Source organism: Mesoplodon bidens (assembly GCF_964165515.1).
Source record: "Mesoplodon bidens genome assembly, chromosome: 9".
Taxonomy (NCBI): Eukaryota; Metazoa; Chordata; class Mammalia; order Artiodactyla; family Ziphiidae; genus Mesoplodon; species Mesoplodon bidens.
In genome coordinates, this window is record NC_138166.1 from 68,448,290 (window position 1) to 68,473,969 (window position 25,680).

Sequence of the window (25,680 nt, forward strand, 5' to 3'; positions counted from 1 at the left end):
TTCAACTGCCCATCAACCCAATAGAACAAAGGACAACTGTGGTGAAGTTTACAGATTTCCAACAAGTATCATCTGATTCAGCTAGACCAAGGGTTAAGGGAGTTGAATAACCTACCCACATTTAATTCATTAGCTAGCTACATAAACGTGGGCAAGTCACAAAACTTTTCAGGTTCCGATTTCCTCATCTATGATATGAGTGAACTGAACTTGATCTTTGAAATTCTTGGATCCAGTTATGCAAATGTATTTCACTAAGTTTTAGTAATTTAGTCATTAAACAAAGAAGACAAACATCTTTAGATGTGTTGGCCCACCCAGCAGGTGACCTATAGAAGTCTGACATCCTGGAGTAACTCTCCTGACTATCAGGAAATGTCTCAGGTGTCATGAGAAAGAAAAACCACAAGATTATATTTTAGAGTACTAGATGGCTTAAGGAAAAAATGGAAGAACTTAGAAAGTCTTTCTGACTAATATGCTTATAAGTGGGGTTTAAATCATGACCTCATCACATGTCGACAGTGTGCTACATGAAGAAAGCAAACCTGATAAAATACTTAGGGGACCAATCATCACTGTTGCCATTCATCCAGCATGACAGAGTAAACTGCTACTATGGAGAATTACATTCAGCATAATCAGTGATACTGCTGTCTTTAAAATGGAAATCAGAACCTAGAGTAACAGCCCCCTTTTAGATTGAATGCATCTCTCAGAAGAGTGGTTTGTGCATGTCTCATCTCCAACAGAAGTAAAGTATTTCATTTTATCCAGAAACCTACTAGGAGAAACATCCCATTTTCAGAGATATTCTGTTGATGACAGTATTATGGCTACACAATATATCAACTGAAGCACCACCAGACAACATGCCACACAATGTACGTTGCTCAGCATAATGTTTCTAAATCTTTGTTTATTTGCAGCTTTTGTGACTGTCTGGAAGAACTACTGATGGTCTCAAATATCTTCCTATTCTCTGGTGGTCTTTTGAATGAACAGTGCCTGTGATCCTTTTGCTCAACACAGCAAAAGAGATCTTTTCAGTTATGATTAAGTAATAGTTTGAAATTCTCACAATTATATTAATGCATTTAAGTATACAGTCAATGCTTAATTTATTGGTGATAATTCTATTTAGAGAATAAAAGAGGACACATCGTTCAAAGAGAAAAAAGAGCTTTCAACTTGTGAGTAATTGAAAAAATCACAGTTTGGTTTTACTTACTGCATTCATTCCCCACAGGCTTAATTTAAACACCTTTAAGCTTTGAAAGTTTTTCCTGTACGCCTTCCTCATTGAGAAGGTAAAATCTAAATCTTAAAAAGTGTTTCATCACAGAGTCCGTGCACAATAGAATACAAAGGAAAACATAAACTCAATTTCATAACTGAATGTATCTGCAGGTTTCTTAGCGTCCAACAGTGAGGCAACAAGTTCTAATTCATTAGGTTTATTTTGTTCCTCTTCCTTCACAGAATTCTGATTGCACTGTTGAGCTCAATTTTTTTGTTAAAATGGCATAGCTACCCGTTAGTAATTTTTTCAAAAAATCATAACTTGTTGAAAAGACTTAAGAATAAGTTAAAAAACAACACTACTGAATATTAAATCTGTTTTATCAGTCTTGTTTTGGTGCACAGAATCTGTCAGTAATCAAATAATTTTTTAAAAACCTGTGGGTTACTCTGGATTATTTTTGTGGATAACATAACAAATTCTACTTCCAAGGTATAAATTCACTGTTTATTTTCACTGATGAATTGCATTTCATTCAAGAGTTAGGTTTCTTGCAATAAATATTAACATAATTAACATAATGTTAATAAATATTAACATAATGTGGGAAGATCTTATAATTTTTCAATGGACTAGGAATCCTTGACATCCAAATGCTGAACTGAAATTGTAGAATAACTCATTAGGAAACAAGCAATAGCAGTGTCAAGATTTACAACAAATATACTGGATGTGTTCTAAAAATTAATATTAAGCTGCTATGCTTGGCTTAATTACTTTTCTTCTTCATTTTCAAAGCATATCTGTCTGGTTTTATGAAGTTGGTCTCCAATCCCCTCTCCTACAAACCTGTTTAATTAAAGTTTAACAGCTGTGTACACTTTAGAAACAGAATAATGATTTTTCTCCCTTGAAATACTTAATCCTTTCCTAAAATATGATCCTTCTGAATATATATTTAAAAAGCAATGGACGTGGAATAGACTTCCAAGAGGAAAACACTGACAGCTTAGGGTATCAGCACCATGTACCCAGTGGGTAGACAAGAAAGTAATTCCCAGGCCAGAAAATCCAAGGCCCGCATGGGGCACAAGCAGATCTCTTCCTTCAGAAATAAAATGAGAGCTACACAAAACAACAAATAAGTAAAAAGAAAATTAAATAAATAAGCAGAAGGTAAAAAATACTCTAAAATATAATATTTAATGGGTTTTGTAAGATTTCTGGATATGACTCTACACATCCAACACCCAAATAGTATGACTAATAAGGTAACACCAGCTATTTTGATCAGCGTTACCACTTTATCACCACACATGCAAATATTTATTAAATAATTATATATGTGTGTATAACATAAATTTCTGAAATGATGACAAGAATTAGAGGACAAATAGACGTGATGAATCCTTGAATAGTACACCTTTACATGTGAAATTAAAAAATAATAATACAAAAATCTGTTCAGATATCAGTAGCAAATGCATACAATTTCACACTATCAGCTTTCTCTCCTCCAAGTGTTCTTCCCAGCATACTGAAGTGACCACCGCAGAGGCAAGATCACATGTATTTTTAGGCCCTTCTGATAGATCCTTAAAAAGAGTCTGATTTCACCTCACACCCTGCCATTGTGCTCTGTTTGTGGTGCACATTCAATTAATGTGTGTTGAAGAGGCACATTGATGCAAGAGCAAAACCAATTCATTTACAAGAGAAGAACTCTAAAAGAGGCTTTAGTAGAGCATGTTATTGTTCAAAATATTTGCTTCCCACCCCTGAGGAATGGTTGTATATACCCACCCTGCTGAAAACAGGCATGGCCATATGACTTGTTTTGGCCAATGACATGTGAGTAGAAATGATACGTGCCTCTTTGAAATAGAAGTGTTAAGGTCCGTCCCATGGTTGCACCATGCTTCCTCTTCCATCTCCCCTGTGACTATAAATACAGTCAGCCTGAGTCCCTAAGGGAAGGAATCACGGAGCAGAGCTTCATGGAGCCGAGTGAGAAAAAAGCTATTACAATAAACCATTGAGATTTGGGGGTAGTTTGTTATCACCAAGTAAGTCAGCATAAGATGACTGACACAGGGCCTGTGCAAGCCTTTTCAATAATAAACAAGCACATCCGGAGACTTCCAGGTAAGATGGCGGAAGAGTAAGACGCGGAGATCACCTTCCTCCCCACGGATACACCAGAAATACAGCTACACGTGGAACAACTCCTACAGAACACCTACTGAATGCTGGCAGAAGACCCCAGACCTCCCAAAAGGCAAGAAACTCCCCACATACCTGGGTAGGGCAAAGCGGAGAGATTCCCGCACAGAGGATCGGTGCCAAGCGGCACTCACCCGCCCGAGAGGCTTGTCTGCTCGCCCGCCAGGGCGGGCGGCGCTGGAAGCTGAGGCTCGGGCTTCGGTCAGAGCGCAGGGAAAGGACTGGGGCTGGCGGCGAGAACTCAGCCTGAAGGGGGCTAATGTGACACAGCTAGCCGGCAGGAAGTCCGGGGAAACTCTGGAGCTGCGGAAGAGGCAAGAGACTTTTTCTTCCCTCTTGGTTTCCTGGTGCGCGAGGAGAGGGGATTAAGAGCGCTGCTTAAAGGGGCTCCACAGACGGGCGCGAGTCACGACTGAAAGCGCGGAGCCCAGTGACGGGCGTGGGACGCTGGGGCTGCTGCTGCCGCCGCCAAGAAGCCTGTGTGCGAGCGCAGGTCACTGTCCACACCGCCCTTCCGGGAGCCTGTGCAGCCCGCCACTGCCGGGGTCCCGGGATCCAGGGGTGGCTTCCCTGGGAGAACGCACGGCGCGCCTCGGGCTGGTGCAACGTCACGCCGAACTCTGCCGCTGCAGGCTCGCCCCGCACTCCGTGCCCCTCCCTCCCGCCCGGCCTGAGTGAGCCAGAGTCCCCGAAGAGGCTGCTCCTTTAACCCTGTCCTGTCTGAGCGAAGAACAGACGCCCTCCGGCGACCTACACGCAGAGGCGGGGCCAAATCCAAAGCTGAGACCCAGGAGCTGTGAGAACAAAGAAGAGAAAGGGAAACCTCTCCCAGCAGCCTCAGAAGCAGCGGATTAAAGCTCCACAATCAACTTGATGTACCCTGCATCTGTGGAATACATGAATAGACAACAAATCATCCCAAATTGAGGAGTCAGGAGTCAGTGCTGTGCCTCTGAGGTGGGAGAGCCAACTTCAGGACACTGGTCCACAAGAGACCTCCCAGCTCCACATAATATCAAACGGCGAAAATCTTCCAGAGATCTCCATCTCAACACCAGCACCCAGCTTCACTCAACGACCAGCAAGCTACAGTGCTGGACACCCTATGCCAAACAACTAGCAAGACAGGAACACAATGCCACCCATTAGCAGAGAGGTGGCCTAAAATCATAAAAAGTCCGCAGACACCCCAAAACACACCACCAGACGTGGACCTGCCCACCAGAAAGACAAGATCCAGCCTCATTCACCAGAACACAGGCACTAGTACCTTCCACCAGGAAGCCTACACAACCCACTAAACCAACCTTAGCCACTGGGGACAGACACCAAAAACAACGGGAACTACGAACCTGCAGCCTGCAAAAAGGAGACCCCAAACACAGTAACATAAGCAAAATGAGAAGACAGAAAAACACACAGCAGGAGAAGGAGCAAGATAAAAACCCACCAGATCTAACAAATGAAGAGGTAATAGGCAGTCTACCTGAAAAAGAATTCAGAATAATGATGGTAAAGATGATCCAAGATTCTATTTCCCAGATCCAAAATCTTGGAAATAGAATAGACAAAATGCAAGAAACAGTTAACAAGGACCTAGAAGAACTAAAGATGAATCAAGCATCGATTAAAAACACAATACATGAAATAAAAAATACTCTAGATGGGATCAATAGCAGAATAACTGAGGCAGAAGAACGGATAAGTGAGGTGGAAGATAAAATAGTGGAAATAACTGCTGCAGAGCAAAATAAAGAAAAAAGAATGAAAAGAACAGAGGACAGTCTCAGAGACCTCTGGGACAACATTAAACGCACCAACATTCGAATTATAGGGGTTCCAGAAGAAGAAGAGAAAAAGAAAGGGACTGAGAAAATATTTGAAGAGATTATAGTTGAAAACTTCCCTAATATGGGAAAGGAAATAGTTAATCAAGTCCAGGAAGCACAGAGAGTCCCATACAGAATAAATCCAAGGAGAAATACGCCAAGACACATATTAATCAAACTGTCAAAAATTAAACACAAAGAAATCATATTAAAAGCAACAAGGCAAAAACAACAAATAACACACAAGGGAATCCCCATCAGGATAACAGCTGATCTATCAGCAGAAACTCTACAAGCCAGAAGGGAGTGGCAGGACATAATTAAAGTGATGAAGGAGAAAAACCTGCAACCAAGATTACTCTACCCAGCAAGGATCTCATTCAGATTTGATGGAGAAATTAAAACGTTTACAGACAAGCAAAAGCTGAGAGAGTTCAGCACCACCAAACCAGCTTTACAACAAATGCTAAAGGAACTTCTCTAGGCAAGAAACACAAGAGAAGGAAAAGACCTACAATAACGAACCCAAAACAATTAAGAAAATGGGAATAGGAACATACATATCGATAATTACCTTAAATGTAAATGGACTAAATGCTCCCACCAAAAGACACAGATTGGCTGAATGGATACAAAAACAAGACCCATATATATGCTGTCTACAAGAGACCCACTTCAGACCTAGAGACACATACAGACTGAAAGTAAGGGGATGGAAAAAGATATTCCATGCAAATGGAAACCAAAAGAAAGCTGGAGTAGCAATTCTCATATCAGACAAAATAGACTTTAAAATAAACACTACTAGAAGAGACAAAGAAGGACACTACCTAATGATCAAGGGATCGATCCAAGAAGAAGATATAACAATTGTAAATATTTATGCACCCAACATAGGAGCACCTCAATACATAAGGCAAATACTAACAGCCATAAAAGGAGAAATCGACAGTAACACACTCATAGTAGGGGACTTTAACACCCCACTTTCACCAATGGACAGATCTTCCAAAATGAAAATAAATAAGGGAACACAAGCTTTAAATGATACATTAAACAAGATGGACTTAATTGATATTTATAGGACATTCCATCCAAAAACAACAGAACACACATTTTTCTCAAGTGCTCATGGAACATTCTCCAGGATAGATCATATCTTGGGTCACAAATCAAGCCTTGGTAAATTTAAGAAAATTGAAATTGTATCAAGTGTCCTTTCTGACCACAATGCTATGAGACTAGATATCAATTACAGGAAAAGAGCTGTAAAAAATAACAAACACATGGAGGCTAAACAATACACTACTTAATAACGAAGTGATCACTGAAGAAATCAAAGAGGAAATTAAAAAATACCTAGAAACAAATGACAATGGAGACACGACGACCCAAAACCTATGGGATGCAGCAAAAGCAGTTCTAAGAGGGAAGTTTATAGCAATACAATCCCACCTTAAGAAACAGGAAACATCTCGAATAAACAACCTAACCTTGCACCTAAAGCAATTAGAGAAAGAAGAACAAAAACACCCCAAAGTTAGCAGAAGGAAAGAAATCATAAAAATCAGATCAGAAATAAATGAAAAAGAAATGAAGGAAACGATAGCAAAGATCAATAAAACTAAAAGCTGGTTCTTTGAGAAGATAAACAAAATTGATAAACCATTAGCCAGACTCATCAAGAAAAGAAGGGAGAAGACTCAAATCAATAGAATTAGAAATGAAAAAGGAGAAGTAACAACTGACACTGCAGAAATACAAAAGATCATGAGAGATTACTACAAGCAACTCTATGCCCATAAAATGGACAACCTGGAAGAGATGGACAAATTCTTAGAAATGCACAACCTGCCAAGACTGACTCAGGAAGAAATAGAAAATATGAATAGACCAATCACAAGCACTGAAATTGAAACTGTGATTAAAAATCTTCCATCAAACAAAAGCCCAGGACCAGATAGCTTCACAGGCGAATTCTATCAAACATTTAGAGAAGAGCTAACACCCATCCTTCTCAAACTCTTCCAAACAATATCAGAGGAAGGAACACTCCCAAACTCATTCTACGAGGCCACCATCACCTTGATACCAAAACCAGGCAAGGATGTCACAAAGAAAGAAAACTACAGGCCAATATCACTGATGAACATAGATGCAAAAATCCTCAACAAAATACTAGCAAACAGAATCCAACAGCACATTAAAAGGATCATACACCATGATCAAGTGGGGTTTATTCCAGGAATGCAAGGATTCTTCAATATACGCAAATCAATCAATGTGATACACCATATTAAAAAGTTGAAGGAGAAAAACCATATGATCATCTCAATAGATGCAGAGAAAGCTTTTGACAAAATTCAACACCCATTTATGATAAAAACCCTGCAGAAAGTAGGCATAGAGGGAACTTTCCTCAACATCATAAAGGCCATATATGACAAACCCACAGCCAACATTGTCCTCAATGGTGAAAAACTGAAACCATTTCCACTAAGATCAGGAACAAGACAAGGCTGCCCACTCTCACCACTCTTATTCAACATAGTTTTGGAAGTTTTAGCACAGCAATCAGAGAAGAAAAGGAAATAAAAGGAATCCAAATTGGAAAAGAAGAAGTAAAGCTGTCACTGTTTGCAGATGACATGATACTATACATAGAGAATCCTAAAGATGCTACCAAAAAACTACTAGAACTAATCAATGAATTTGGTAAAGTAGCAGGATACAAAATTAATGTACAGAAATCTCTGGCATTCCTGTACACTAATGATGAAAAATCTGAAAATGAAATCAAGAAAACACTCCCATTTACCATTGCAACAAAAAGAATAAAATATCTAGGAATAAACCTACCTAAGGAGACTAAAGACCTGTATGCAGAAAATTATAAGACACTGATGAAAGAAATTAAAGATGATACAAATAGATGGAGAGATATACCATGCTCCTGGATTGGAAGAATCAATATTGTGAAAATGACTCTACTACCCAAAGCAATCTACAGATTCAATGCAATCCCTATCAAACTACCACTGGCATTTTTCACAGAACTAGAACAAAAAATTTCAAAATTTGTTTGGAAAAACAAAAGACCCCGAATAGCCAAAGCAATCTTGAGAACGAAAAACGGAGCTGGAGGAATCAGGCTCCCTGACTTCAGACTATACTACAAAGCTACAGTAATCAAGACAGTGTGGTACTGGCATAAAAACAGAAAGATAGATCAGTGGATCAGGATAGAAAGCCCAGAGATAAACCCACGCACATATGGCCAACTTATCTTTTTTTTTTTTTTTTTTTTTTTTTTTTTGCTGTACGCGGGCCTCTCACTGCTGTGGCCTCTCCCGTTGCGGAGCACAGGCTCCGGACACACAGGCTCCGCGGCCATGGCTCGCGGGCCCAACCGCTCCGCGGCATGTGGGATCTTCCGGGATAGGGGCACGAACCCGTGTCCCCTGCATCGGCAGGCGGACTCTCAACCACTGCGCCACCAGGGAAGCCCTGGCCAACTTATCTTTGATAAAGGAGGCAGGAATGTACAGTGGAGAAAGGACAGCCTCTTCAATAAGTGGTGCTGGGAAAACTGGACAGGGACATGTAAAAGTTTGAGATTAGATCATTCCCTAACACCATACACAAAAATAAGCTCAAAATGAATTAAAGACTTAAATGTAAGGCCAGAAACTATCCAACTCTTAGAGGAAAACATAGGTAGAACACTCTATGACATAAATCACAGCAAGATCCTTTTTGACCCACCTCATAGAGAAATGGAAATAAAAACAAAGATAAACAAATGGGACCTAATGAAACTTCAAAGCTTTTGCACAGCAAAGGAAACCATAAACAAGACCAAAAGACAACCGTCAGAATGGGAGAAAATATTTGCAAATGAAGCAACTGACAAAGGATTAATCTCCAAAATTTATAAACAGCTCATGCAGCTCAATAGCAAAAAAATAAACAACCCAATCCAAAAATGGGCAGAAGACTTAAATAGGCATTTCTCCAAAGAAGATATACAGACTGCCAACAAACACATGAAAGAATGCTCAACATCATTAATCATTAGAGAAATGCAAATCAAAACTACAATGAGATATCATCTCACACCAGTCAGAATGGCCATCATCAAGAAATCTAGAAACAATAAATGCTGGAGAGGGTGTGGAAAAAAGGGAACACTGTTGCACTGCTGGTGGGAATGTGAATTGGTACAGCCACTATGGAGAACAGTATGGAGGTTCCTTAAAAAACTAAAAATAGAACTACCATATGACCCAGCAATCCCACTACTAGGCATATACCCTGAGAAAACCATAATTCCAAAAGAGACATGTACCAAAATGTTCATTGCAGCTCTATTCACAATAGCCCGGAGCTGGAAACAACCTAAGTGTCCATCATCGGATGAATGGATAAAGAAGATGTGGCACATATATACAATGGAATATTACTCAGCCATAAAAAGAAATGAAACTGAGCTATTTGTAATGAGGTGGATAGACCTAGAGTCTGTCATACAGAGTGAAGTAAGTCAGAAAGAGAAAGACAAATACCGTATGCTAACACATATATACGGAATTAAAAAAAAAAAAAAGTCATGAAGGACCTAGGGGCAAAACGGGAATAAAGACACAGACCTACTTGAGAATGGACTTGAGGATATGGGGAGGGGGAAGGGTAAGCTGTGACAAAGCGAAAGAGAGGCATGGACATATATACACTACCAAACGTAAGGTAGATAGTGGGAAGCAGCCACAGAGCACAGGGAGATCAGCTCGGTGCTTTGTGACCGCCTGGAGGGGTGGGATGGGGAGGGTGGGAGGGAGGGAGATGCATGAGGGAAGGGATGTGGGAACAGATGTATATGTATGACTGATTCACTTTGTTATAAAGCAGAAACTAATTAAAAAAAAAAAGAAAAAAACAAACAAACAAAAAAAAAAACAAGCACATCCTCATCCCTCTTGCTATGCAGGGACAATCCCTGCAGCACTGATGCTGCTGGAGAGAGTAAAGGAAAACAGATGGCTGGGACTCATGTTCTTTACCACTTGCTTTCCTTAACCTTCAGCAACATGAAAAACTAATGTTCAGCAATTTACAGAGTTTACATTTTTAAAGATAAGGAGCTGGGACTGATGCTAATTGGACTAAGTTGAAATATTTCTGGAATAAATAGAATCATTTCAGAGAGTGAGAGGCAGGATTGAAATTTTATAAATATTGCACAGGAGCCTTCTGCAGTCATTAAATATGACAAATCCTTGCTGAGCACATGTCTCAGTATGCTAGATTTCAGATGACTGGACCCTGCTAAATGCTGGGCTCCAGACATGAGTTGTTGCCCTTGACTTCAGGGTGCTCACAGGCAGAGAGACATATGTTCAAATGGTTGTAATACAATTAGATGCATTGTATACCTGTAAGATCAATAAAGTACTATGGCAACAGAGAAGAGGACAATCATTTCTGTCACAGAAAGGGTACAGGATTTTGTTAAATGGGTCGGGGATGGGGAGGTCTGCCAAGCACAGGATAACATGTGAGTGTATGTAGAGAGGCAGCACAGTTTTTAAAAGTCTGGAATAATACAACTCTAGTACACTGTGTGTGTGTGTGTGTGTGTGTGTGTGTGTGTGTGCGCATGCGCGTGCGCACACGCATGCGCACATATACAGCTATCCTTTTCTTTTTAATTGTTCCAGAGTGTTTTATTTTATGACTGTACCATCATGTCCTTAACTATACTGACGTACCTTTAGAAGGCTGCAGCCTTTTGCTATTATAAACAATGATGCCTTGGAAACACTCCTTTTCACTCATGTGCAAGTCCTTCTCCAGATGAAGTCATAGAAAGGGAATTGCTGAGTAGAAGTTACCCAGGCAAAAACAAAAGGAACAAGACAAAAGGAAGGGTGCTTCCTACATATGCAATGGTATGTGAAAAGGTGCATAACTGCCATGAAACTGCAAACTACCAGGGTGGCTAGAACTTACTGGAGAAAATGCAGCTGGAGAGACACTCAGGGGTCATCAGATCATGAGGGGTAGTACATGCCGTGCTCCTGAGTGTGGGAGACATAATAAGACTAACATTTTAATGAAATCATTCTTGTGGAAGTGTGGGGGATGGATTGGCAAGGGTATAATAGGGTAACCAGTTAGGATACAGGCACAGTAATCTGGGAGGAAATAACAAAGGCCTGGTAAATCATCTTTTGGGCACTGTGAAAGAAGGGTCTCCCTTGCTTGTCTCTTGTGCTTTCTCCTTTTGGGCACATCACATCCAAGGCCAATGTCTAAGATGCCTCAGGGTAAAGCAGCAGCTGTAGGGAATGACCCAGTGTTGGGATCCACCCTTCTACCCTGGAATGGGGAGAGATTCTTTGGGTGCTAATCCATCTACAAAAAGTTAGGTACGGACTGCTTCCTTCTTTTCTACAAAAAAAATACCTATTATAGAATTTAAGAGCTGGAACACATGTCAGAAATCTTTGAATCTCATTTAATCCAAGGGTCCTCAAATTTACTGTGAGCTGCTTTCCATTTTCCTAAAGGTGTGAGATCCTAGGGAGGTCATTACAAAGAAAGTGGAAATGAATTCCTAAAACCTGACACTAATGTTGTCATCTGGAGATCACACTTTGAGAAACATTCTGCTAGAACAATGCCACCCTCCATGTGGTAGCTATGTTGCCTATAGAAAGTACATAGACATATGTATGGTCTTCTACAATACAATGTTTCTAGATTTTCATAGCTTTAAAATATTGAGAAAAACATGTTGGAAACTTTATAGTGAACTCCCATTTCTCTATATTCATTAAACGCATAGATTAGCATTAACACACTAATAGCGTTAACTCATAGTAGATAAATGTATAAAAGTTATTTCAAAGAATTCAGGTTCTAAAGTTCTGTATTTTGGACCTTTAATCGTCAAAAATAAGATGAAATAACTTTAAAAAAACTTATCTCCTTAATCTATGAGAATGAATTAAACTAAAAGGCAAACCACAAACTGGAAATATATTTGATCTAAATATGACAAGGAGCTAACATACATAATATATTCAAACTGAGAAGAAAACATTTACTACCCTTTTAAAATGGCCAATTCTGGAAAAGACAGTTCTTAGAAAAGGAAATGAAAGATTAATAATTGTATAAAATGTTCATTCTTTTTAGCAATAATAATAATAAATGAAAACAACAATAAGAAACATTTTTTTCACTTTTCTATTAGCAAAGACTAAAATGATGTTAATACTCGTCACTGGCTCAATGCACAGTGAAATTTTTATACTTTGCTAGCAATGTGAAAAGTAAAACTTTCATATAAATTTTCTTATACACTCCTTGATTCCCTCCACTTTATAACTAAGGATACTGCAAGTTTTAATAAAAAAGCATGATTTTTTTGAAAGTCCTGTGAGAATACTAGAGCTCAGAAACATTATAAAGTTAGGAGTCATTTCAATTCCCATCATGCAGTGAGCATTCTCTTGATTTTAATGATAGCTGTATTAGATTTAGAATTCAGGCTTGATTTACATAATCCCCCAAAGACGGTCCCAGAAATCCATTAAAGGTCACCGTAGTTTCCCATACATATACCAAATTCTAATCCGCTCATTCACTCCCTCTTCTATTATCATATTCCATGGTTTTGTAAAGCCTACTGCTTATTATACTTTCATCTCAAATAGAAAATCCTTCAGTTTGGCTTTCCATCTTACTAAACTCCATTCCAGTATATATTACTTACTCCTCTTCATGTGAGAGTAAAAGATTAAATAGCCATTTACTTTTTAATGTAAAATTACATCGATTATGTAAAATTGAAATTCAGACTGCAGAAATGTTCCTTGGAAGTATCAATACACCTGGAGATGCAGCACCGTGGGACTCAGTGTTTATCACTTCCTGCTCCAGGCTGCATATTAAAATCAGGTATTGCATAATAGTCAGGAAGTAGAATTTATTTGTGTAATAAGCAAAGTGGAAAACCTTCTGGGTTCCCAGGTGACCAGTTGCAGAAGCCTGAATTTAATGACTTGCTATTCATCATAAACCAAACATACAAGTTTCATCACACAATTTCCCCTTCTGAAAGAAAATATCAACAACTATCAGGCTCCTAATAATTAATAAATTTTTAATTATTTTCACTCCAATTCTCATTTGAATCACAACAAGGATGATCAATTTCAAAATCTTATTAGTTCTGCTAGCATGAACCATTCAGATTCTCACACAGGATCACTCTGCAGTAAAAAAACTCGGAAGACATCCCTTTTTAGTTTTTATTTTTTTTTGTCCACACCACTGGGCATGTGGGATCTTAGTTCCCTGACCAGGGGCCGAGCCCACGCCCCTGCAGTGGAAGCTCGGAGTCTTAACCACTGGACCGCCAGGGAAGTCCAAGACACTCCCTTTTTAATGAATAATTTACAATTAATATTTCTGATAAACAAATATTTTCCAATTTTATAAAACTGCATAGACTTCAGTGTCAAAATCAACATTTTAAGTAAGGGAATAATTACTGCTTGTGATTATGATGCTATTATACACATCGGTATCTATCATAATGAGTTAGATAACATTTGAATGTTTTCCATAACACAATGAAATGAACTGAGGAACTAAATTACTTAAAGGAAACAGATCCCCTAGGTTACTACCTCCTTCTCTGGACTCTCAGTTTGGTCCAGCATAGGCAGACTGAGCTAAAATTAAAGCCAAAAGATAATTGGAATTCTATGTTGGGCTTATAAGATGAGATATAAATAGCATGAGGGTAATATTCTGATACAGAGCTTTTCCAACTGCAGGGCTGTTCCTTTTGTATTAAAAGAAACTATCTGGGCAATGAAATTTATTCTACTCTTTTATGAGCATTGGGACTGCTCTCCAGTGAAGATGTTTTGCAAGGTTCCTATAGTATATTAGCTCTTCCCCATCCAGCTCAAGACAAATATCTTTCTTTTTTTGCGGTATGCGGGCCTCTCACTGTTGTGGCCTCTCCCGTTGTGGAACACAGGCTCTGGACGTGCAGGCTCAGCAGCCATGGCTCATGGGCCCAGCCGCTCCGCGGCATGTGGGATCTTCCCAGACCAGGGCACAAACCCGCGTCCCCTGCATCGGCAGGCGGACTCTCAACCACTGCGCCACCAGGGAAGCCCAAGACAAATATCTTCATTGTAGAGGTCCACCCATGAGGCTTCTAGCAATTCCGCAAAGATCTCAAAGCAGCAACTCAGTATTTTCTCTCCCACTGCCCTCTGCCTCATCCAACAAATAATCAAAGAACCCATGGCTTTTAGGCTAATTCTTCTCTTCTATTTAAACTATTGGCCAGGACTAGAAATAAGTTTTGTATTTTCTATTGATTTCCAAGTTAAGGGAATAAAAGTAGATAACACAGACCAAGGGTTGGCAAACTATGACCTATGGGCCAAATCTAGTCCAACATCTGATTTTGTAAATAGATTTTTATTACACCATTCATTTTATGTATCATTGAGAGTCGCTTTCTTGCTACAATATCAGTGTAGAGTATTTCTGACAGAGACAGTATGGCCTGCAAAGCCAAAACTATTTCTTATGGGCCTTTTACAGAGAAAGTATACTGATCCCTGCTGTAGGTATAATAAGAAACAAATATCACAACTGTGAAATATCTTGCCAACAGGTAACAATGTGCAGGAGGAAGCAGGTCAAGATCCCAAAGATATAGTATAGCCAGCCTTTGAGTACTTGCATGGAAAGTTTTAAAAGTGTTTTTTCTTCCACCTCTTGGATTCACTAAATATGGAGCTATGTCTTAACCTAGCAGTACAATCAAATTATTTCAACAATGACAAAAATATGATAATCTAAAATGGGCAAGACATTCTGCTAAGCTCTGGGTTAACTCTGTGCTAACCAAATTATATCCATTATTTCATGCAGAAAATTAAATTACACTAAATTTTGATAGTGTGTTGAAATTCACAAAGGATTAGTACATACATTAATTTACCTCCTTTGGTCTTCAAAATAACCCTGAAAATAGAGAGATTTAAAAAAAAAATCAAAACTCAGAGAGGTCAGTAACTTTCCCAAGGTCACCTAGCTTGTAATCTCCTATTATCTTAGCTCAAGTGTAACACTCTTCTACTTTATCATGCTACCCCTTATTGTTCTTAGGCATCTTTAAAAAAAAGATACTTTTATAAGAAAAAAATTAACAAAAATTTTAGAGCAACCACAACTAATTAAATCAATACCTCAAACACATCTGCTCCCTACATGAAAATCTTCCTTCAAACATTTTAAAGAGAAACCACAGTCAATGTTAAGTTTAAACAAGGTTAGCTGAAATTGCACAAAAATAGAAGAACTATCTGTTCCTTAATTATTAAGTAATTATTCAGCCTGAAATATTCTTGAATCTTCCTGGCATGCTTCTTAAACTTAGTTAAAAAGGTACTTTAAGACAATCTTTTTAGTTTCCTACTGAGATAATTATACTTATATGTCTTTTCAAAATATTTGACAGACTTACATTACTGTGAGCAGAGGAAAAAAATCAATATTTAGTTCAAAGAAGTGTACAAAAGTTAGCAGTTGTCTATATTTTAACTTGGAGTCCACAACTTCAGAAAGTAATACTACTAAGAAAGGTAATTAAGCCAGCAGCAAAGAAGGCTAATACACTCATGCAGCAGCCAGCTTCAGATGTGATGTACTTCCTGCCAGGAAGAAATCAGATTCCAAAAGAGCACTTCACATAATCTATCTGTACTGGGGGAGGGGGATGAGACTAATGGCAGAACCGAGGAGCAAAGTCCCAAAGCCAGCCCAAGAAGAGAGAAAAGGAGGTTAGTGAAAAGCATAAAGTTAGAAACTGACTACTATCTTTGAAAGAGAAACAAGGAAATGTGGACGAGGATGGAGCCAGACCACAGTATCCTGCTAGGCTTTCTGTTGCAAAGATTTTCCCTAATGAAGCTAAGCCAATGGGTTTCCTACCTGAAGCACCCCAGTTATTTCAGTCCATGAACTACCTAGAGAGGCCATGACAGTGCTAATATTTCCTTTTAGATATGGCGAGTTTAGTTTGAAGAACATTAAATAATGAGGATATCAGTTAATAATTATTTTCATGTTCTCCCCTTTAGTTTTCTATAAATGGTTTTGTCTAAATCATAAATCACTGCTACCCAATAATACGCCTAAGGTATCTTTGTGTACGTTACTCCTAGGACTGTTACTTATTATTTAGGACTTACTAAATAAGCAATTCTGGAATTGTCATGTTTACAAATAACTACCTAGTATAGACATATGAGTATACTAGTATAACATAACATACACACTGGGAAACATAAATACTTACAGATATATCTCAAGTATATGTTTTTCTTTATGGAGTATTCAAGGAAAAAACTGCTGAAAGATAAATATTTGACAAATCCTTTCAATATCCTACTATGAGACACAGATTAGAAGGATATACACCAGATATACCTCTGGGAATTCAATTAGGGCTAAGAGAAAAAAGGACCTTTCCTTTTTTCTTCATACGTTCCAGTATTGTTTGTACTAACCCTGTATTATTTTCACAATTAAGGAAGAGGCTGGAGATGTCCTCTTCATCTCAAACTTCAACCTGAAAGTTGTCTCTGACACAGCCCAACTCCTTAGGTCGACCAGATGTTCCTCTTCCAATGTTCCAGGGACCTTTGGCACATCTCCATGGTGGCAGTTCTTTCATTACGTTGTATTTTGTTTGTTTGTTTGTTTGTTTGTTTTTTGCTATTTTTGTTGTTTTCATACCAAACTGTAAGCTTTAGAAGGCAAGGACTACCTATGGCTTTTTATAATCTCAGAATTCTGCACAATGTCTAGCATATAGTAAATATCCTAGGCACTCAATAAATGATTAAATCATGATGCCTACTAATAATAATATCTAATATTTACTGAACACATACTTATGTGCCAAGCGCTCTGCTAACCAAATTATATTCACTATTGCATGTAGTTCTCAAGAAAACTCTACAGAGTATGTACTATTATAATTTCTGTTTCACAGACAGATGAGAAAAATTAAGTTTAGAGAATTAAGTAATTTGGCAAAGTAACACAATAAGAAGCAAAACTGGGAAATGAATCAAGGAAGTCTGAATTCATAGTTTGTGCTTGTAACTTCTACATCATAGTGAATGAATAAATGAATGACTATGCATGAATGAATAAATGTGGAAGAGTTTCATATCTAAAGAAGACTCCTGGGCTTCCCTGGTGGCGCAGCGGTTGAGAATCTGCCTGCCAATGCAGGGGACACGGGTTCAAGCCCTGGTCTGGGAAGATCCCACATGCTGCGGAGCAACTGGGCCCGTGAGCCACAATTACTGAGCCTGCGCGTCTGAAGCCTGTGCTCTGCAACAACAAAGGCTGCGACAGTGAGAGGCCCGTGCACCACGATGAAGAGTGGCCCCCGCTTGCCACAACTAGAGAAAGTCCTCACACAGAAACGAAGACCCAACACAGCCAAAAATAAATAAATAAATAAATATTTTAAAAAATAAAAAAAATAAAAAAATAAAGAAGACTCCTCTTCAAGAGACAAGACGACTAAGGTAGAAGATGAAACCAGAGAACCACCGATGGGGGTGGGGAGAATACCACAATAATAGATGTTATCACTGTTGGAAAAAGCAATTCAATCTAAATATTCCAGTAACTTCCAGCAAGTACTGCATCCTCCTAGGTGGAGGTATACATACTATGTTTCCAGAGGTAGTACCTCTGGAAATCTCCCTATATTGCTAAATTGATGACAGAAACGATCTCAACTTTAGAAAACCAAGATCAACATTTCTATATGTAAACTTAAGGTAACTATCACTTTGATAGTTAGAAAGAAATACCTATTGCTAGGGCATAGAGCTTTTATTAGCAATTCCATTTTTATTCATGGATATAGCAGTAGTGTGATAAATAATCATTTACAACTACATAAAAGAAAGAAATATTTCCAAAAAGGTATGGGTTACCTACCAATCCCTAATTCTTGATTAAAGAAGAATTAAAATTCTTTAGCAAGAAGAAGGTAAAAATGTTCAGAATATATTAATAATTTTTCAGGTTCACATCAGAGGGAAGCTGATGATTTTTCACAAATGTCTCTTATTTAGTGGTAAATAAACCCTTGGACAGACTCTCGGACACTTACTTTCACAATTCAAGCCCTTACCTATTAACTAACAGCACTGGTTAGATCCTAAGTACTAAGCAAGGATGTGCCATGCTATTTTGCTTTGGAAAAATTCAGGGTTCAAATTAAACCAGGCTAAAGGGCCTTAGAGCATTCTGAAAACTTGCTGTTCAAGTTACCAACAGCTAGGACCCAGTGTGTAAATATCCTTCCGTCCTCAGAAGCAGCCATCTATCTGGCTCCCATTTGAGAAGTATAAAATAAAACCATTATTTTTCATGCTCTAAAACATTGCCTTCACCAATCTTTATCAGGGTCCTGGACACAAGCTTCTTTTCAAGTTTCTTTTTCATTCTATTCTTCCTTTTAGGACAGATACATTCCTAATTACTAATCTACCAAAAATGCCATAAATCAATGCATGGTCTTCAAAGAGAGCCATATAGACACATTAGACTTCTATTATTCAGAGCTTCTGCACCAACCATAAAAAGAAGTTATTAAACAGGCATCATTTTTAGTTTTACTGGGGAAAACTCAATTTAGTTCTCTTTTTCTTCCTATAAAGTTTCATCATTTGCTGGAACATAATATGTTTCAACCATCTGTGGTAGGTTAATATTGATTTCCCTATCTTTCCCTATCTTTCCCTAATAGCACATTTAAGATCAACAAGCTTTAAAATGTTTAATTTCTAGTGATTCAATGGATTTTTTTTTTGTTAATAGCAGAAAGTTATCTTTAATAAATCAGGATGTTTTGACATTTCACAAAATAGTCTCTGGAGTTGAAGAGGAATTATTATTTAAATATTTTGCAGTGAGAGAAGTCTCATGATTCTCTACCTCAGACTACTTTGTAATATCAATACTTGTGAGAGAAAGTCTTGCACTGTACTTCGCAGCAGGAAAATCACTGTGCTGTGAGCACAACACCATTGATCCCACCAGACTTAATTCCTTCCGGAGGCCACAAAGTGATTGTTTTCTATGAACACTTCTTGGAATTCTCCTGAACAAAGATGGCCACAAACAAAACAAAATCAAATTATATGAAGTGAATTAGAAAGTAGATTACATTTACTGCTAGGGTGACCATTTGGCTCAGTTTGGGCAGTTCAGTTTATGCTGATTATTCCAATGTAATAATTAATATCATCCCCTTTCACTCTCGAAAGTGTCCTAGCTTAGGTGATGAATTATATGGTTTCCCTCTTCACTGGAGACTAAAAAGACTATTCATTTACTTCATTGAGGTTGCTAACTACATGGAAGCCCAGATTCCAGATGTCTGTAAAGTGTATTTCATCAGGGATGAGGAGAAATGATGCTAGATTTCATTTCTGACTGGGCTGACAAAATCTGTGAAACAAAAATACAAGTGTCCCAATAAAAAATGCTGATGCCTTCGAAATTTCAACTGTGGTTGATTCATATTGACTTGCTGCCGTTTAGTGCTTTGTATTCATTTTATGCTTTTCTAAAACAGGGCTTCTCTGTGAGTCATAACAAATTAATGAGAAAAAGCAAATAACTATGAAAAACATTTTGGTGGAACTAATGGGTCTAAATATTACTTTCATTAGCTTTTGACTGTTCATGTTATAGATAAGTATCCCCATTTGGGTTAACTTTATGATGATAACTAACATTCCTAGCTAAGCTATCCAGAGAATCAAGCAATTGCCTTGTATTTTAATCAATGTTGACATCAAGAGAGAACATTCAGACCCCTGAATGTCTCCTCTTTTACTATATTAGAAACAGTCATCTGAATTCTTTGAACAAATACTTCAACTCTACTTTTCACCTTGCCAATATAATCATAATGACGGTGATTACAAATAATGTGACTACTTTTATGAGTCACTCCGAAAATAACAAAATCAAAGTAGTCATCATTCATGTCATAAACAAGGACACTTAACTACTGTTAGAAGAAGCTAGATGTGATTTTTCTCAAGAGAAAAATACTTTGACCAGTTAATTGGGTCAGATTGCCTCGCTTTAACCTATTCTCACAGCAGGCAGAGTGAGTCTCTAAAAACACCAATACAGACCTACTAGAGAATGGACTTGAGGACACAGGGAGGGGAAGGGTAACCTGGGACAAAGTGAGAGAGTGGCATGGACATATATACACTACCAAATGTAAAACAGATAGCTAGTGGGAAGCAGCTGCATAGCACAGGGAGATCAGCTCCGTGCTTTGTGACCACCTAGAGGGGTGGGATAGGGAGGGTGGGAGGGAGGGAGGGATATGCAAGAGGGAAGAGATATGGGCATATATGTATATGTATAGCTGATTCACTTTCTTATAAAGCAGAAATTAACATACCATTGTAAAGCAAAAACAAACAAACAAAACACCAATCAGATCATACTGCTCCATGGCTCAAAACTCTCCACTGGCCTGCCATCCCACTAGAGTAAACACCTGCCATCCTTTCTATGACCCACAAGGTTCTGTGAACCTCTCAGACATAATCTTCTACCTCCACGGTCTTCCTTCCCAAAGGTGCAACATGCTGGCTGGCATCTTGCAATTCCTTATACTCACCCAACCAATGTGTATCCATCTCAGAATTGCATTTGTTATTCCTTTGGGCTGAACTGTCCTTCCCCAGATTCTAGTATGGCTCTCTTTCCCCTCCCCTCCCTTAATTTAGAAGTCTGCTCAAATATCTTCTCATTAGAGAGGTTAACAGTAAATATCCTACCTAAAATAGCAATCCCAGACCCTACCATCACCCTACACATCCTTTCCTACTTTATTTTTCTTCACAGCACTTCTAGCTCATGACATTGCATTATGTGCTATATGTTTGTCTGTTCATTATTAGCTTCCAACCACTAAAATGTAAGCTCCATGAAGGCAGAGACTTTGTCTCTTTTGTTCAACTACATCTCTCCAGTGTCTGGACTAGTGTTCTAAATGAATAGTTCTAAGGCCTACACTGTCAGTGAACTGATTACATTAAATATAACCTAATCATCTAGAACTATTTCTAAATTTTGTGTTGCCATGTTTTGGTTCCTGAATCTGAAGCCCACAGCTTTCCCACTGCACATGATATTTAAATCAATTTCCTCTGAAAGGGTATTTCATGCAGTGTTGGTAAGAGTATAAACATACACAAACCTCTTGGGAGGGAAATTTGGCTGTATATATATTAGAACTAAAAACAACAACAACAGCAGCAACACCAAAACATATGTCGACTGAATATTTCCACTTCTAGATATCTATTCTGTAAGAATAGACACACAAGTGTATGAAGCCATGTGTACAAGGATGTTCATTAAAGCACTTTGCATTTTTCAAGCTTATGTTAACTTCTATAATTTAAACAAACAAAATATCTTCCCTAGAGAGTAAGGTCTAAGCAACTACTAAGGAGAGCAGATTACAGTCTAATTGAAAGTGAGGTTTTGGGTTCCCCTGGTGGCGCAATGGTTAAGAATCCGCCTGCCAATGTAGGGGACACAGGTTCGATTCCTGGTCCCGGAAGATCCCACATGCCGCGGAGCAACTAAGCCTGTGCGCCACAACTACTGAGCCTGCACTCTAGAGCCCACGAGCCATAACTACTGAGCCCATGTGCCACAGTTACTAAAGTCCGCATGCCTAGAGCCCGTGCTCCTCAACGAGAGAAGCCACCACAGTGAGAAGCCCAAGCACTGCAACGAAGAGCAGTCCCCACTCGCCGCAACTAGAGAAAGCCGGCGAGCGGCAATGAAGATCCAACACAGCCAAAAAAATAAAATAAATAAATTTAAAAAAAAGAAAGTGAGGTTTTGAAGGGTAGTGCTGAGTAAAGGGCTGTTAATCTCACTGCCAGAATCTGGGAGGCCTCAGGGTACCTTCCATAACTACAAGCCCTTTCCAAGAGGTTCCTTATAATTACAGGGTTTGTACCAGGTAAATGGCAGGCCTAGACACAGCTGACTGGACCAGGGAAGGGCACCTATCCCAAAGGCACCTGATCAATTGGTTGACAGTGGCCTGTCAGGTGGACAGATTCTAGATCTATACCTCAAAGGGGCACGCTCAGATTTCTCTCAGGTAGTTTAAACATGGGGCACACCCAAGGAAGTCAGCAGTTGACAATGGGGCAAAAGCCAACTGAAACACAGACAAGACAGGCAGAAGCAATGTGACAGCAGACAGGGCACAAATGTACAGAAGCCGGAAGTGCTGCACTGCCATTCCTGTTCTTTAGTGAGGCTAGGCTGCTCCTGGGCTCTATCACCCTTCCTTCCCTAGGTAGCTTTAAAATGAGTGCTCTTTAAACTATACTTTACTCTCTATTATTGTAATCTGAAGGAGTTTAACTAAAAGAACATTAAACTGAGGACTGGATTAAGCCTTTTAAGGGCTTAACCTTTGAAAAGATTATGGTTCCCTTTATAGCCTCTAATTATGTGTAATTCAAAATAAAAATAATATAAAACCCACAGTAAGTATAACCAAGTCCTGATATAAGTCCAATTTGTTTTTCTTTGGTCATTTAATAAAATAACAATTTTTTTCAAAAAAATATTCTTCTAGAGACCTACATCAGTGCTTAGCTTGCCTGCTAGGTAAACCAGTATTAACCAAGACAAAGGTGGGACTGGAAAGTCCTATCACAGACCAAAGCACCTTGCCTACTACAAGTTAGGACACCAGCCGACTAATGACTTCCAGTGGTAGACAGAGAGCATATTAAAAAAATTTTTAATATGTTCTTATATTTTTAAAAATGGGTCACAGAGAAAAGAAGTAAGCACATGAGTAAACAGTATTTTATTCCCTAAATGTCCCTTAATGTTTTTCAATGCTGTTAGAAAATCATTATAGGAATATATTCAATTATTAATTGAAAGTCCAGGAAGGTTAGGATATTTAGGTACCAAAGATTCAGAGAAATGAAATTTAAAATTTTCTTTTAAAACACCAAATACAAAGGTAATTTTCTTCTAATCAATTATTTACTAGTCTTTAGAGGCCACACAGTAGAAAAGTCTTGAGCCTTGCCACTTCCGTTCTTTATATTATTCATTGCTGCATGATAGAGGCATAGTGAAGGGGCCAGAAAGGGATGCATGTCCAAAGTGTCAGTTTGCAGGATGGAACAAAGAAGCTAGACTTTGCACACGTGGGTTGCAGCAGTGGGGAAAAAAGGTGTAAACCTACTACATTCCCATATCCCCTTTTCTCACCCTTCAATCCTGTACCATTAGCCCTTTTTCTAGCTCAGCCTCTCCTCTGTGAACCCAATATTTACATTTACTGAGGAAAGCAAGAACCCATCCTTTTTTTCCGAGAGGTCTGTTGTAGGACTTCTGATTGCACAGAGGTTTCTTTTTATTTTTATGTCTGAACAAGCTTTGCAATCTCACATTGTTGACTGGTCAGCTAGTGAGCAATAATGATACATCTGAATGAAATTTGTGTTACCTTTGGATTATACTATAAAATGTATCTCTTGACATTCCTAATCCTGTTAGATTACTTTAGATGAAATTTTTGCCTACTTTATTGATCTTTCTTTTGTTTTGTTTTTTAATAGCTTTACTGAGGTGTAACTCATATAACATATGATTTACCCATTTGAAAGGTAGAACTCATTGTTTCTAATATATTCATAAGAGTTGTGCATCCATATGATGGAATGTAATCAATAATATAAAGGAACAAACTACAGGTGCACAACACGGAGGAACCAAAAAACACTATGCTAAGGGAAAGAAACCAGGTACAAAGGACTATATATTGTATATTACCATGTAAGTAAAATTTCTAGAAAATGCTAACCTATAGAGACAGAAAGCAGATCCATGGTTGTGTGGTACTGGCAACGGGGAATGATGGGAACCAGAGTTAAGGGCAAATCAGGTGAGGGAATGTTTGAGGGTAATAGGAAGGCTCAAAAACTAGATTGCAGTGAGGGTTGCACAACTGTATACATTTATATTAAAGCTCACTGAACTGTATATTTAAAATGGGTGAATTATATATATGTATGTAAATTATACCTCAATAAAGATTTTTTTAACATCTTTATTGGAGTATAATTGCTTTACAATGGTGTGTTAGTTTCTGCTTTATAATTGAATAAAGATTTTAGAAGAAAAAAAGACCAAACAAATATTCATGGATATAAACTAAACATACCATACCTCGATAGCTCCATTGATACCATGCAGGCTATTAATGATTACTTAATCTGGACATGAAAATGTTTGCCATTCATTACTGCATCAGCAAGTTCTCAAACTGTTTGGTCTGAGGACACCCTTACACTCTTAAAAATAACTGAGGTCTCAAAGAACTTTTACGTGTATATTAGATGTCAATATTTATCATATTAGAAATTAAAATGAAGAACTAAAAAAATCTTTAGTGATTCAATGTAAAATAACAATAATAAACTTGTATGTTAACACAAAGAACATATTTAATGAGAAGTATAGTTGTTTTCCAAAACAAAAGAAAAAATAGTGAGAAGAGTGGCTTTTTTTTTTTTTTTTTTTTACATGTTTGGCAATCTTTTTAGCATCTGGCTTAATAGAAGACAGCCACATTCTCTTATCTGCTCCTGCCTTCAATCTGCTGCAATATCATACATCATGTAGTCTCTGGAAAACTCCACTGTACACTCATGAGAAATGGCAATGAAAAGGCAAATAACACCTTAGTATTACTAGGAAAGTAGTTTTGATCTCACAGAACCCCACAAAGGGTCTTGGAAACTCCTAGTGGTCTTTGGGCCATCCTTTGAGAACTGTTGGTCTAGATTCTGCTCTAGACCATTTTAATTAAGGTTCATTTTAATGAGATTGCTTAAACTGTATTGTCATTAATACAAGCTTTTTGGGAAAATAGGATTAAAAAACTTTCTGAATATAGTTTTCAAAGTATACTTAATCCCACATTGTATAGACTTGGCTGTAACTTAAAGTAAGCAATCAATACGAGACATATCAGGCTACATGAATATTTACTTGTTGAATTTCAAACATTATTCTAGACTTATCAGCAAGTAGAATAAATAAGATGTTACTACACATTGTTAGAACACCTGATTGTTACAATGTTATTTTTTAAAGCTACTGTTTTTTTCACTGATTCAGAAGCTTCTGTTTCACATTCTTTTCCATCTTCCCCCATCTCTATTA

At 38.2% G+C, this 25,680-nt stretch overlaps 1 protein-coding gene across 1 annotated transcript in view; it reads right to left on the reverse strand.

Annotated features, from left to right (window-relative positions):
• Positions 1–25,680, reverse strand: part of IMMP2L (inner mitochondrial membrane peptidase subunit 2) — a 903,124-nt gene that overhangs the window by 259,934 nt on the left and 617,510 nt on the right. The gene's annotated exons all lie outside the window — the stretch shown is intronic.